This window comes from Anabrus simplex, chromosome 11 (assembly GCF_040414725.1).
Source record: "Anabrus simplex isolate iqAnaSimp1 chromosome 11, ASM4041472v1, whole genome shotgun sequence".
Classification (NCBI taxonomy): domain Eukaryota; kingdom Metazoa; phylum Arthropoda; class Insecta; order Orthoptera; family Tettigoniidae; genus Anabrus; species Anabrus simplex.
This window is the reverse complement of record NC_090275.1, coordinates 88,639,821-88,655,055: the sequence shown is the minus strand read 5'-3', so window position 1 is coordinate 88,655,055 and position 15,235 is coordinate 88,639,821. Positions and strand designations below refer to the sequence as shown.

The 15,235-nt window shown below is 40.1% G+C and overlaps 1 protein-coding gene across 2 annotated transcripts in view; it reads right to left on the bottom strand.

The window, feature by feature from the left end:
• The window catches only part of LOC136883441 (putative ATP-dependent RNA helicase DHX57), a 194,387-nt gene that overhangs the window by 62,084 nt on the left and 117,068 nt on the right, over positions 1–15,235 (bottom strand). The window lies entirely within an intron of this gene.

Here is a 15,235-nt window from a genome sequence, read left to right as displayed (position 1 = left end):
TGGTGTAGTGGTTAGCGTGATTAGCTGCCACCCCCGGAGGTCCGGGTTCGATTCCCGGCTCTGCCACGAAATTTGAAAAGTGGTACGAGGGCTGGAACGGGGTCCACTCAGCCTCGGGAGGTCAACTGAGTAGAGGTGGGTTCGATTCCCACCTCAGCCATCCTGGAAGTGGTTTTCCGTGGTTTCCCACTTCTCCTCCAGGCAAATGCCGGGATGGTACCTAACTTAAGGCCATGGCTGCTTCCTCCCCTCTTCCTTGTCTATCCCTTCCAATCTTCCCCATCCCCCGCAAGGCCCCTGTTCAGCATAGCAGGTGAGGCTGCCTGGGCGAGGTACTGGTCATTCTCCCCAGTTGTATCCCCCGACCAAGAGTCTGAAGCTCCAGGACACTGCCCTTGAGGCGGTAGAGGTGGGATCCCTCGCTGAGTCCGAGGGAAAAACCGAACCTGGAGGGTAAACAGATGATGATGACTAATCTATGGTATCATTGGAGGAGGGTACAAAGAAAACAGGTTTCACATCTAGTAGATGAAGTGGTGCGAATAAATTCACGCCCACAACGTGGAAAGGGCGCCTTTCAAAGCTGACCAATGAAAACGATTGTTCATCCATTTCTAGGATCGTAGTATGTAAGTGCAAATGGTTTCTAGAGGACCCACTGCAATCGCTGTTGACGATTAAGATGCCAGGTACCATACCACCTGGACTACATTTACGAAATAAAAAACATACGCCTCAAACCAGGATCGAACACTCGACCTCCTGCATGCTAACCCAAAATTCTATCCACTGCACCAACTGTACAGTACGACTAACTTCTGCTGACAGAGGTAGTTACCCTACATGTGGTTACAGTGTTGCCAGATTGTTACTTTTCAACGTCGTTTTTCTGCCGGATATACTCGCAAGACGAAATTTTGTAAGAGACATTTTTTTATTGCTGGCATGTGAGGAGTCGCGCTGCGACGCCCGAGTGCGCGAATTACGCTTCACCCTGTATATATAATATTTAATGGCGTGTGGCCTCCGAAGAGGCCGAGTGCAGGTCTTTCCAGTGTTGACGCCGCATAGGTGATCTGCGCATTTATAAGAATGGGGCCCTACCTGTGATGAATTATAATGCTGAAGACGGCACACATACACAGCCCTCGAGCCATTGGAATTAACCAATGAAGGTTAAAACCCTCGACCCGGCCGGGAATCGAACCCAGGGCCCTCTGGACCAAAGGCCAGCACGCTAACCATTTAGCCATGGAGTCGGACAAGATCAGTGATAAATGTATAGTTCTTGAGGACAAGTGGATTGTGTTTGTGTAGTCTGTGTAGTTGTCAGTTTGTTCTCGTGCTCGTGCGGGGGGTTCTTAATTCGAAGAAAAAGTGCAGAAGGATGTATATTGGATCGTCAAATTAAAAAGAAACGTTCCGTAGGTAAACTCAGGGGAAAAGAACCCAATATTATAATGAGTGTCCTGGATTATTTTTTATAAAGACTATGAATATGAGCAGCGCAATCAGTGAAACAGCTAAAGCTACAGGTTGTTCCGAAAGAACAATCTATGCTACGAGGAAGGAACACACACATGGTCCTTTGCGAACTCTCGCAACAAAAAAAAAAGAGAGAGAGAGAAAACGAAAAAAGAGAAGGACGACAGAAAAATTAAATATGATGAAATTGTTAGAAGTTGAGTGCATCGGTTGGTTCACTCTCTTTTATTTCCTAACACACCACTGACATTGAACATGATTTTGAGTCGCGTAAATGGAGAAGATTCTTTGCCACGATTTTCCAAAACTACGTTGTATTGCTTCTTACATGATATAGGGGCTTCTGTTATTTAAGACGGGGTAATAAAGCAGCTTTCACTGAAACCGATGAAATTATTAATTGGAGGCACAGATATCTCAGGGAGATAAAACGTTTGAGGGCACAAAATAAAGCTATAATTTACACAGATGAATCGTGGGTAAATATTGGGCAGACAGTGACAAAAGAATGGAAGGATACAACAGTGAAAAGTGCACGGCAGGTCACCATTGAAGGGGTGAGTTCAGGACTTAGGCCACCGGAAAGCCGAGGACCGTGATTTGCCTTAGTCCACGCGGGTAATGAACATGGTTTTGTTCCAAATGCTGAACTAAAATTTTTATGCCATAAAAACAAAAGCAATTGGGCAAATTACGTGGAGGAAGTAAAGAAAAATGAAAGAGTTTTCTGGAAAGCAGACAAATTACAGGACGATGTCGACGATGAAAAGTTTTTAATATGACTTTCTTCATCATCCGGATCATCCTCAAGTTCATCTCCCGAAACCGTTTCATCCAAAGCGGGAACATCAGGCCTTGCAGAAATGTTAGAAGGTGTACGTCCAATGTCTGAGAGCAACGCCAGTGATTAAGGTATGTTGTATTTATTTTACCATCCTACAAATATTAATTTATGAATGAATGAACTTAAAATTACAAAATTACAAACGAAAAATGTGGAAATGTGACGCCCTGTTTGAGTCACACTCGAGCGTGATCTTCACAAGTTGATTTCGCAACAGCGTGCTCCATCTACGCTGTACTGCAATTTAAGGTTGGAACGCTCTATAAATGGCCCACACAACTCATTTGGTTACACACTACTATAGTTTCATCTTCCCACTGATGAAGCTATTTAGACTATACTCAGCGTAACAACACTATAATCAAAGCTACACTACCTCATACGGTGGAGTGTCGCTTTTGTGTCAATAATATTATGAGATTTAATTTTCACCGAAACCAATATTCTTATCTATGGGCAAGTCATGCTCATGCTTAGCCATATTTGAGTAATTTGTAGGAAGTCAACAGCTGACTAACGTTTGGCGCACAAATGTCATTGTTCATAGGTAATAAATTTCATATTAATCCATACTGAAGAGCAATGTAGTGTAAAACAAAAGCTAAAGGTTTCCACCTATTCAATACTGTTTGTTGTAACCTTAAAAGTTTGGATTGGGAAGACTACGAAGAAGGATACGAGCTGCTTGACTAAGTTCTATGTAAACTAGTTTCAACAAATATATGTAACTTTTTTAAGGTTACAACAAACAGTATTGATTACGTGGAAACCTTTAGCTTTTGTTTTACACTGAATTTCATTGGTTGCGACAAGCAAAGAGTTCAACAGAAGATGCTTCTATTTCTATTTTCAAACCCATATTGAAACTTTAAATGACATGTAGCTAAACACTGGCTGAACATTGTTTGTGCAATGGAAGATCATGAGTAAGTTAGACGTTGTTTAGGTAGACGTTGTCTAAGGCTAACGTAAACTCGTGACCTCATCCTGAGGTGGTGCAGCTCTTTCCAGGCACACCCGAATAGATATGAGCTGCATACCATTTCAATCACATACCAGCTCTCCTGCCATTCTTAAATTTCTGACAGTACCGGGAATCGAACCCAGACCCTCGAGGACAGCAGCTAATAACACTAACTGTTACGCTACTGTTAGGCTTTCTGCAATTGGCCCTAAAGCTTTTACAAGTTCTTTGGCAATAGCATGTCTATAAATTACACACAATGGAAGAGATTTTTCCCTCTAAAAGATGAGGAGCCACTGATCAGAAAGCCAAATTCATCTAGCTGAACACTCAGACTAATACAACAGATTGTGCTGAATGTAGAAACAGACAACAAGAAGCAAGATAAAGAGAAGCCTACTTCTTCTCACCTCTTAGCGCCAGCGTCTGAACCTGTGTTTGTGCTAAGAATTCTAGAGGGGAAAAGACCACTATGTAAAGGAGAAGAGAAGTAAGCACAACTCTGCCTCAATTTTACCAAACTGCCAGTGAATGAACATTCATTTTATGTAACAAATAACACATGACGATGACTAGTTTTAAGCCTTAGACAATGTCTACCTAAACAACGTCTAAATGAAGCACGATCTTCCACTGCATAAACAATGTTTAGCCAATGTTTAACTAGACATCATTTAACGTTTTGATATTGGTTTGAAAATGGAGATAGAAGTATCCTTCATGCAACTCATTTGCTTGTCGCAATCAATGAAATTCGTCGACGTGTGCGCCGAACGCCAGTCAGCTGTTTGACTACAGATAAGAGTATCGCTTTCGGTGGAAATTAAATCTCATAATATTATCGACACTAAAGCAACACTCCACCGTACGGGGAAGTGTAGCTTTGATTATAGTGTTGTTACAGTGAGTGTAATCTACTCATAAATACGTACCTTCGACGAAAGGAAGTTGAAGCAATAGTAATATGTAACTGAGTGTGTTGTTCGGGCCATATAGATGTAGCTTGCATTCTGGAGATCGTAGGTTCGAAACGCATCTTCAGCAGCCCTGAAGACTGTTTGCCCGTAGTTTCCCTATTTTTACAACGGGCAAATACTAGGGCTGTTATTATGGCCATGGCTCTTCTTCCCCAGTCCTCCTCTTCAAACAATAATCACCACCATAACCACCACTTGCCTTTTCCTATCTGATAGTTGCCGAAAACTTATATGATTATATATATATTAAAACCACATACAACCTACCTTTTAGTTTTCACTATTATGTGTGTTTGCTTGGCAGTATAAGTGAATCCCTCCCGGCTGACGTATGTGACAGCCCTCTGACGATCAGAACACGTAATTCTGATATGTATGTAGTCGAAGTGACCTATAATTCCAAGGAAATTTCCCCATGTATATAATAAAAAATATCGGTTGCCAAGAATTGTATTCAAGTTGACAGTTACCGGACTGTCCCTTTGTCAGTCTCAAGAAACAAGTCTCTTGAAAAGAGAAATCTTATTTTAAGATCTATCTCACCGTACATGTCAAATGAATTGCAGCGATTTAGCAGCGGGCGACCCACATAAAGGCCGTCCTGGAATCGTCTCAACATAATACAAATTACATGTTCCATGGTACATAACCTCTGATTGTGATTCACTCCTCTCACTTGAGGTTAAACAGCGCTCTCGGCAGTGTTTAAACATGACTGGTTGAACATCGGTTTTAGATAGTGTCTAAGTGATAAATAACGTCTCTGCAATGCGACAGCCATACTTACTGTTTAACTGTAGACATCGTCTAAACACCGTTTCTGCAATCGGCCCTAAATTTCTTGACATGACAGTTTCTTGATGATCATCACGGAAATTTTCGTAGTCCTATGTTATGCAGTATCTGAGATATAAAAACAACCATATTATTATTCAACTTCCCACTATCAACTGATGTCATATAGTAGAGATGGAGAGATTCTGAATTAGTGATTCATAATGAACGAATCATTGCACTGAACAACTGAATCACGATTCAGTGAATGAAATGAATGGACTCATTTGTGAATCAAAATCTGAATTGAGAGATGGCAGTCACAACTAGTTCCTTGATTCCTCCAAGACCTGGTTCCTTGTTCCTCATTCGTTCTGATTCATATCGCCAAATCGGGTTACCATCATTTTTGAATCAATGACAACATGTGAAGAACGACTCTGTTACTTTTTATTTAACCTGAACTAAAAGTCCGTTTCACAAGTCAAACACTCCTAACCTAACCTTACAGGAAAATGTTTTTTTAAAATAAGAAGTTATCACGTCGTTTCAAGTCACACACTTCATGGAACTGTAATATACACTCAACTTCCAGCTCATTGCGAAATGTTAGGTTAAGTTTACTTCAAGGTTCCTATTCTCATTCTCGTGAACTACAGTGAACTAACTTGTGGAACATGGAAACCTCATTCTCAGCCCTTAGTAAGAATCAATATTTTTTTCACGTCATGGAGTGCATATGCAAGTTGAAGTGAAATAGCTAAACATTTTTTTTTTAATGCTATTTGTTCGGGGCATCCACCTTGAAAGATCTTTTGCCCCTACTTGCACTATATGTTATGAAGCTGCGTGTAATTGTAATTGCAGAAGTGTAAAGTGTTGAATGTGAGGAAAGGAACGTTAAGGACAACACAAACACCCAGTCCCCAGGCCAGGGATATTAATCATTTACAATTAAAAAACCCTGGCCCGGCCGGGAATTAAACCCGGGGCCGCCAGGTGACAGGCGGTTGCGTTGCCCCCTACACCGCGCGGCCAGACAATAGCTAACCATGATTTCTTTGTAGTACATAGGCAATACAAGACTATTAAGGTATATTACTTATAGGATTTTCATCATGATGACGAAGGGAGCAAATGAAGCAAGGCATAAATATTCCAAGTGACAGATTTTTGTGAATGTGATATGTATACCAGTTACTATCTGACACATAACCTAAATTATTTCTGAAGCATTTTCGTAAACTGTTCCATACTTCCCCCTTTGGCATTCACCTTTCTGGTTTCTATGGTTACTCTGAGGAGCGGCAGTATATTAAGGGGCAACCGTACAAAAAAAAAATATATATATATATATATATAAAGTCACCGAGCAGATGGCTGCACGGTTTGGTTCACATACCTGTCAGCTTGCATTCGGGAGATAGTTTTAACTCTACTGTCGGCAAACCTGCTTCCTTCCTACTCCTAGCCCATTCCTATCCCACTGTCACCATAAGACCTATCTGTGTCGGTGCGACGTAAAGAAGATTGTATTTTTTTAAAGACAGTCAGATGCTTTACTTTGATAATGCATAGTTAGGGGCATGATTTTTTGCATTAATGATAAACGCGACAAAAAATATTTTGAAGCGATTTTGCGATATCTTTACGAATCGTATGTTTCTGATTAAGAAAATATGGATATTATGTTCGCAAATTAAAGCAAGTGAAAGCGATAAAGCCATTTTAAAGCGAAATTCAATTATTTCACAATAAGTGTGTTATTAGAGCGAAATCTGTAGTGAATAACTAACTTGACATTTTGTTCCAAGATTATGTACGAAAAGAAAAGGAAGAGCGAACAAAGATTCATCAACAGGAAAGAAATATGTTATAATTAATGTTCTGGAAAATCTCTTTACGACATGGCATCAAGGAAAAGGGGTTGGCTCCAGGCTTCTTGCCAAACACAATGTTTGGAATGTTGTTCTTGCGGTGGCTGGTAATCCCACCACAGCCTGTCTCCTCACGGCATTATGCAATCCTGGAATCCTTAATGACGTCTACAAGCAGCCCAATTGACTGGTGTATTTCGGCTTCGTGGTCAGGTAAAATGAAGAAAGTGATCACAGACAGTAGCGAAGATGGGTCGCTCGACAAGTGTTATGGTGCACAGCAGAGCTAAACAGTTTGTGAGTGAAGGTTTATACGTTTCGGAAAGCAATATTTTCATGTGTAAATTTTGTAATGTTTGTATCGAGTGAGAGAAAAAAGATACTGTCTCAAAACATTGTTTTAAAAATAAGGAACATTCAGAAAGTAAATTTAGCATTCCAACAGTGAAACGGCAGGCAACAATAGAACTCTCATTAGATATGCAAAAGAAAGCTAAGAGTGAAAAAATAGAATTTATTCACGAAACAACAGCGATGCTACTCAAAGCCAACATCCCGCTGGAGAAGGTAGACGACCCTGCAGTCCAGAAATGGCTTCAAAAGTATGTACCAGGTATGTACAGTCTATCAATTAAACCTCCACAATCAACGATCAGTGATAGTAATGAAACCTTCAATGATTAATTTTAGAATTTCATTAAAGCAAATTTAAAGTGATACGGCAATATATATTATATGAAATAATGAGAAAATTAGTATCTTTCTCGTGAAATTATTCAAAAACTAATGCAAAAAAATAATGCCTCTATGCATTGTCTTATTGGCAGTAATGCACTACAGTATTTAATAATAATAATAATAATAATAATAATAATAATAATAATAAATAATAATAATAATAATAATAATACAGTAATAATAATGTTATTGGCTTTATGTCCCACAAACTATTTTTTCAGTTTTTGGAGACGCCAAGGTGCCGGAATTTTGTCCTGCAGGAGTTCTTTTAGGAGCCAGTAAATCTACCGACACAAGGCTGATGTATTTGAGCACCTCCAATTCCACCGGACTGAACAGGATCAAACCTGCCAAGTTGGGATCAGAAGGCCAGCACCTCTACCATCTGAGCCACTCAGCCCGGCATAGTCTTCCGGTATTTACTGTTTATGGACTGCTTATCTTGCGAAATTGACCATGATCCATTTGAGGATGACATTACATCCATAGTCTTACATGTGGGCACAGATTTGTTTCCTATTATTTCACTGCCTACTACAGAGTGAGTGACCTGCTTAAAGTTGCTATCTAGTGAGTATAGCTTGTGAACATAATGAAAATCGTAAGGAATGTTGTTAAGAACAATCGAATTTCAAAAAACCGTAACGCAGCAGTTGCTTTGTCACGGTTGATTATTTCACAGTCAGGTGATCACGTCTACATTTGGTTTCATATATTTTAAAAATATTTCTTCAGTAAAAAAGAATTAGAAGTAAAGAACTGATAGTGAGCGGCTGTCAATATTCACTTTCGAATTGCCACAAAAAATGTTCATATCTACTATAAATTTCAAATTCGATTGTCGTATAATTTCAAATAGTAGCTTCTTAAGTTTGGAAAGGATTAGTCGGACAGTGGTGTAGCATTTTTCGACTGTAAGAACTGAAATTGGTAGATGAAGAATGGGATACTCTAAAGAAGGTTGTGGTTGGTACAGCCGAAAAAGTATGTGGATGACAGTCAAATAAGAAAACCTAAAGAAACTGCCTGGTGGAATGATGATATTAAAAAGGCTATCAATGACAGAAACTGTGCAAGAACGCGGGGAGATCAACATGAAATAGAGAAGTTGTCACTTTACAGAAAGAAAACATTACAGGTCAAACAGTTGGTTGTAGCTGAAAAGCAGAAATGCAAGGAAGATCTAGCTACCAAAATAACGCAGGATGGAAATAAAAAACTGTTACACAGTATTGTTAAGAATAGAAGAACTCAGAATGAATCTATCCAATCTGTAGAACTTCCTAATGGTGAGGAGACTAGGGATAAGACCAAAATATTACAGAGATCCAAAGGCACTTTGAAACTTTGCTGAACTGTTATGAAAATGTCACTCCATTAGACGACGAACCTTATGATTTTGGCAGCACAAATACCACTAGTCTGACATGGTTGGAAGTACAGACAGCAATATCTAAGCTGAAAAAAAAAACACATCAACTGGATCAGATTAATTAAGTGTTGAGATGATCAAAGCACTAGGAGAGGTAGGACAACAGTGGATGTACAGGATACTAAATAGAATCTGGAAAGAGAATGTAATACCCAATGACTGGAAGCAAGGAGTCATCATCCCATTCTTGAAAAAAGGTGATAGAAAGAAATGTACCAACTACAGAGATATAACTCTGCTGTCACATGGCCTCAAAATCAACAAATCCATCCTTGAGAGCAGGATTAGAAAATATGTTGAACCTACACTTGAGGAACAACAACATGGATTTAGACCTCATAGATCAACTATAGACCTCATTTTTGCCACCAGAATGCTCTATGAGAAGTTTTTCTGGACTTCGAGAAAGCATATGACCATGTACCACGCAGGCATATCTGGGAATGTTTGAGACATAAGTGCCCAATAACATCATAGCACGAGTACAACGATTATATGATGAAACCAAGTGTTGTGTCCAGGTCGAGGATGGAAAGTCAGGTTGGTTTGAAGCGAAGAGTGGAGTCCAGCAAGAAAGTTGTCTTTCACCACTTCTCTTCATAATCATAATGGATGAAGTTTTAAAAGCAGTTAAGAGAAAGGATCCAACAACTAATGCCCTGTTTTTTGCTGATGATGTAATGGTATGGGGTGAGACAGAAGTGGAAGTACAAACTAGACTAGATCTGGCATGAAGCTTTTACAACCTTAGGTCTCAAAATCAGCAAAACGAAGACAGTTGGCTTGGTGATGAGTAGAAACTCTCGAACTGTTCATCTAAGAACTGGAGATGAGGAGATGGATATTGTAGACAACTTCCAGTATTTAGGTAGTGTTCTCTCATCAGACAATACCATACATCAAGAGATTAGTAACAGAATACAGAAAGCTTCCAAATTCTATCACGCTGTACATCAAATACTTTGGGATGAAACATTTCCGTTAGTTTCCAAGATCAGCTTGTACAAAATATATCTAGTACCTATACTGACGTATGGCCTGGAAGCAGCAACAGTTACTGGACCAACAAAGAGTCGTCTTCAGGCAACAGAAATGAAGTTCCTCCGTTCTTGTCTACAAAAAACAAAAATGGATAAAATAAGGAATGTGGATATCCGACAACAGCTTGGATTGGAAAGAAGCTTGCTGGAGACTCTAGAAGTGAAGAGATTCCAATGGTATGGTCACATGAAAAGAATGAATCCTCACAGGACTGCTCGAAAATACTTTGACCACAATGTTCCTGGGAAGAGATCAAGAGGAAGACCTTGTGGTGTTTGGGAAAAACAGATAATGAAGGACCTTGAAATTAGAGATGTGAACTGGTGTCACATATATGAGTAGCATCTGTGGATGGATAGAAGAAACTGGAGGAGTCACCCGGCTTGGTAGATCGAAAAAATGATGGTGATAAACCTCTAAAAAGGATATTACTCTAGTTAAAATACTAGCGATTACCTACAACATTTCACTTCTTGTAGCTTGTAAAGCAGTAGCAGTTATAAATAACATAACGGAATGGTTTATCTGAGTCCATGGTTTCGCATTCGGCTCTCATCATGTGGTAATGGACTGAATGGATCATTTTGGTGAATCGATTCAAATGGATCGGTTCTTCAAAATGAATCAGATTTCCCATCTCTATCATACAGTCATCATGAACTCAAGAAGAATGCATGCAATCGGTTAAATCATCATCATCGCTTATAATGGCCAAAAGTCATGGGAAGACACTGAATGTGATGTTAGTAATGAGTTGCTTCTCCATGAGCCCCCAAAACGGCAGCAATACAGTAAGGCAGCAAATCTACAAGGTGTTGGAATTGTTCTGGAGGGATATGGACCCACGCATCTTGCAATGCTACCTACAATTGGTCTTGTGTAGTTGGTGTGGGGTTCATGGAGCCTACACCAGCATCGACAGCATCTCATAAATGTTCGAATGGATTAAGATCGGGGGATCTGGAGTGTCAATCTATGGTCGTAACTTCACTGGAGTGTTCCTCCAACCACCTGCATGCCTCCACAGAGTGGTGACATGGAGCATTGTCATGTTAAAACATGGCATCTCCATTAGGGTACCCCAGAGCCAGAAAGGAATGCAGATGGTCAGAAAGAATGTCCACATAACATGCACCTGTTAGCGCTCCCTGCAGCCAGAAAATGGGGCCTAATTGCAACCATGAGAACGCTGCCCAGACCGAAACTGAGCCACCTCCTGCCTGGAAACAACAAACAGTCCTGATAGAAATGAGTTCCTGACTCTCAACATTCAACTGGACGGGGATTTGATTCTCAGTATTCTGTCGAGCGCCCAGTATGGTTCTGCGGATGTGATGCGATGCCTGTTCATTAAACAGCAGTGGTCTTCCTGTGCAGCGGTTTATGCGGGTGATAACATTCTCTCTGCAATACTGAAGATCCACCCTCGACACTGTTGTCCTCGGAAACCCAAATTCACGTGTAATTTCCACCAATACTATGACCCATGCGGCGTGCGCCGATGATCATCTCATGTTCAAAGTCGGTTAACTCACGTGTTGCCACCTTCACAACACTAATGTCTGTGACAGACTGCTCAGCTACGCCGCAGATAGCCACAATTCTCAGGGTTCATACACGGAACATTTTCTAATAGAACACCCCTTTCCGCGACTTTTGGCCACTCAGTGTATATCCAAGATAGCTCCCATAATTAAACACGTGAGAAGCACATAGCCACAGAAAAAAAATCACAGATAACAGGAAAAATATCACAGAAGATATCTGGTGACACCACATAGCTTACTTTGCATAAAGCAAGTGATCAGTGCAGCTCTCTCTCCTACACCACTAAACTACAAACCATTAAAACGCACTGCATCAGGAGTGACACATCACGTGACACTTTATGCAACCATATGCAGAAGCAATACATTGTTTAATGTCACCCCCTTGTGGGTGGGGGTTGTAGAATAACACCCACGGTATCCCCTGCCTGTCACAAGAGACGACTAAAAGGAGCCTCAGGGGCTCTGGACTTTGGAGCGTGGGTTGACGACCATGGGGCCCTTAGCTGAGTCCTGGAATTGCTTCCACTTACCTGTGCCTGGCTCCTCATTTTCATCTATCCTATCCCACCTCTCTTGGTCAATTCTTGTTCTTTTCCGACCCCGACGCTATTAGGCTTGCGAGGTCTAGGGAGTCTCTTATTTTCACACCCATCGTGGCTCTGGTCTTCCTTTGGCTGATATCTTCATTTTTGAAGTATCGGAACCCTTCCATTTTTCCCCCCTGATTAGTGTTATATACAGGATGATTGCCTAGTTGTACTTCCTCATAAACAAACATCACCACCACCACCACCACCACCACCACCATCTGTTCAATGACACTCTAAGGGTTAATGAGTTTGGCCCCGCGGTGTAGGGGGAAACGCGTCCGCCTGTCACCCGGCGGCCCCGGGTTCGAATCTCGGCCGGGTCAGGGGGTTTTTAATTGTAAATGATTAATTTCCCTGGCCTGGGGACTGGGTGTTTGTGTCGTCCTTAACGTTCCTTTCCTCACATTCAACACTCCACACTTCCGCAATTCCAATTACATGCAGGTTCATATCATATGGTGCAACTAGGGGCAAAAGATCAAAAGACGCCCCAAACAAATAACATTTAAAAAAAAGGGGGGACGGTTAATGAAACTAGGCTTTTCAAGGTGTGTCTTTGATATATGCAGTAAGGGGGAATAAGGTAAGTATACCATCTAATTCTGCATTTCCAGCATTTATGTAGCACATAAAGTATCTTATTTCAGTTTGAAATTAGCATACACCTTCTATCCATAAGAATAGATAACAATACATCCACACTTTTCTAGAAAATTAACTGAGTAAAGTTAAAAAACTGTTGTGATTATTGGGATTTGATTATTTGGACTCGGAAGACGGCGATAAATTATGTATGTAAAGGATTTATTCAATTGTTTGTTTTGGTTTTCCTCAGTATGTGAATTTTGGAATTGTTTAATTTGTTTGAAGTCGATATGATTTTAAAATTATTTGATTGTCATTGTAATTCTGGTGCATCCTGTACCACACGCGCCACATCGGCGTGGGAGATTTCCGGTTTCGTAAAGTTGCACAAATTTCGTAATTTCTAAGGGCTTCCTAAATGTTCTTTGTCAGCACTATTTTTTCTGCGCTCCTATTGGAGAAAATAAAAGGAAATGTGATTGGTAGGTGAAGGAAAACATCGTACGCTCATTGGCCGTGGTAATATTTCATAATTTCCGGGGAGAAGCGTTGTCGCTGGAGCCTTGCTCTGCGAGGGCGTCTTTTCTGTTTGACCACTGAAGGGAACGGTCACCTTCCAAGGTACGGGTCTTCTTGGCCCCGCCATCCGGTAAGCACTGATTAATATTTTTTAACTTTTCTGGTATTCAGTTTCAGATGTAGTGTTTCATTTTATTTATCTTGCCGGAGCGTACCCGTATTTCCTTCTGCTTCCAAATGTTATAATTATGACTTAGCCGTTTCGGTAAGTCGCCTCACTTTGTTAAGAGATAGTACCCGTTTGTTGTTTTGTAAATTAATTGTTATACGCCTTTCGAAGTAATCCTTATCAGTAATATTTTTCTCGGGACTATCTCATTAATTCCGCTTCATCATGGAAAATTCATCTTTAGGTCGGGTACCCTTTCTCAGAAGTGTTTTTGAGGGGGCTACCCACTGAAGATGCTCTGCTCCACGATTATACGTAAATTATTTTTCCTCCTTAGATGTATCTCTTCACTTTAGTATAACGTTACCTTCCTTTATTGATTTCAAACTGTTTTGGGTTTTTAAAGGTAACGCCACGACAGTGGAACGTCATGTGTGATGTTCCGGTGTAAAATAAATTTAATTACTAAATGCTACCCTCATGTAAATTGTAATGGTTGTTGAAATTATGCCGTCATTATTTTAATTGTATCTTGGTTATTGCTTTATATATGAAATTGAATCTAACTTGTTAAGTAAAGTTTAGGATTACATTGACTTCGCTTCTTCAGTGTTACCAATACCTTCCACCGCCTGGATATGGTTCCCAGCCGTTTCCCGGTTATCCTTTCTTAATAGTCATGTTGGTTAAACTGTTTGTTTATTTCCTGTGATTAATGTGCTTGCAAATTTAATTTCGTTACAATTAATAGGTTTAATGAAGCGAAAATGTTTACTACCGTAATGCTTTCACCAAAAGTACTGTTCACTAGGCATGTAAACATGTACGAAATTAAATTTGCAAGCACATTAATCACAGGAAATAAACAAACAGTTTAACCAACATGACTATTAAGAAAGGATAACCGGGAAACGGCTGGGAACCATATCCAGGCGGTGGAAGGTATTGGTAACACTGAAGAAGCGAAGTCAATGTAATCCTAAACTTTACTTAACAAGTTAGATTCGATTTCATATATAAAGCAATAACCAAGATACAATTAAAATAATGACGGCATAATTTCAACAACCATTACAATTTACATGAGGGTAGCATTTAGTAATTAAATTTATTTTACACCGGAACATCACACATGACGTTCCACTGTCGTGGCGTTACCTTTAAAAACCCAAAACAGTTTGAAATCAATAAAGGAAGGTAACGTTATACTAAAGTGAAGAGATACATCTAAGGAGGAAAAATAATTTACGTATAATCGTGGAGCAGAGCATCTTCAGTGGGTAGCCCCCTCAAAAACACTTCTGAGAAAGGGTACCCGACCTAAAGATGAATTTTCCATGATGAAGCGGAATTAATGAGATAGTCCCGAGAAAAATATTACTGATAAGGATTACTTCGAAAGGCGTATAACAATTAATTTACAAAACAACAAACGGGTACTATCTCTTAACAAAGTGAGGCGACTTACCGAAACGGCTAAGTCATAATTATAACATTTGGAAGCAGAAGGAAATACGGGTACGCTCCGGCAAGATAAATAAAATGAAACACTACATCTGAAACTGAATACCAGAAAAGTTAAAAAATATTAATCAGTGCTTACCGGATGGCGGGGCCAAGAAGACCCGTACCTTGGAAGGTGACCGTTCCCTTCAGTGGTCAAACAGAAAAGACGCCCTCGCAGAGCAAG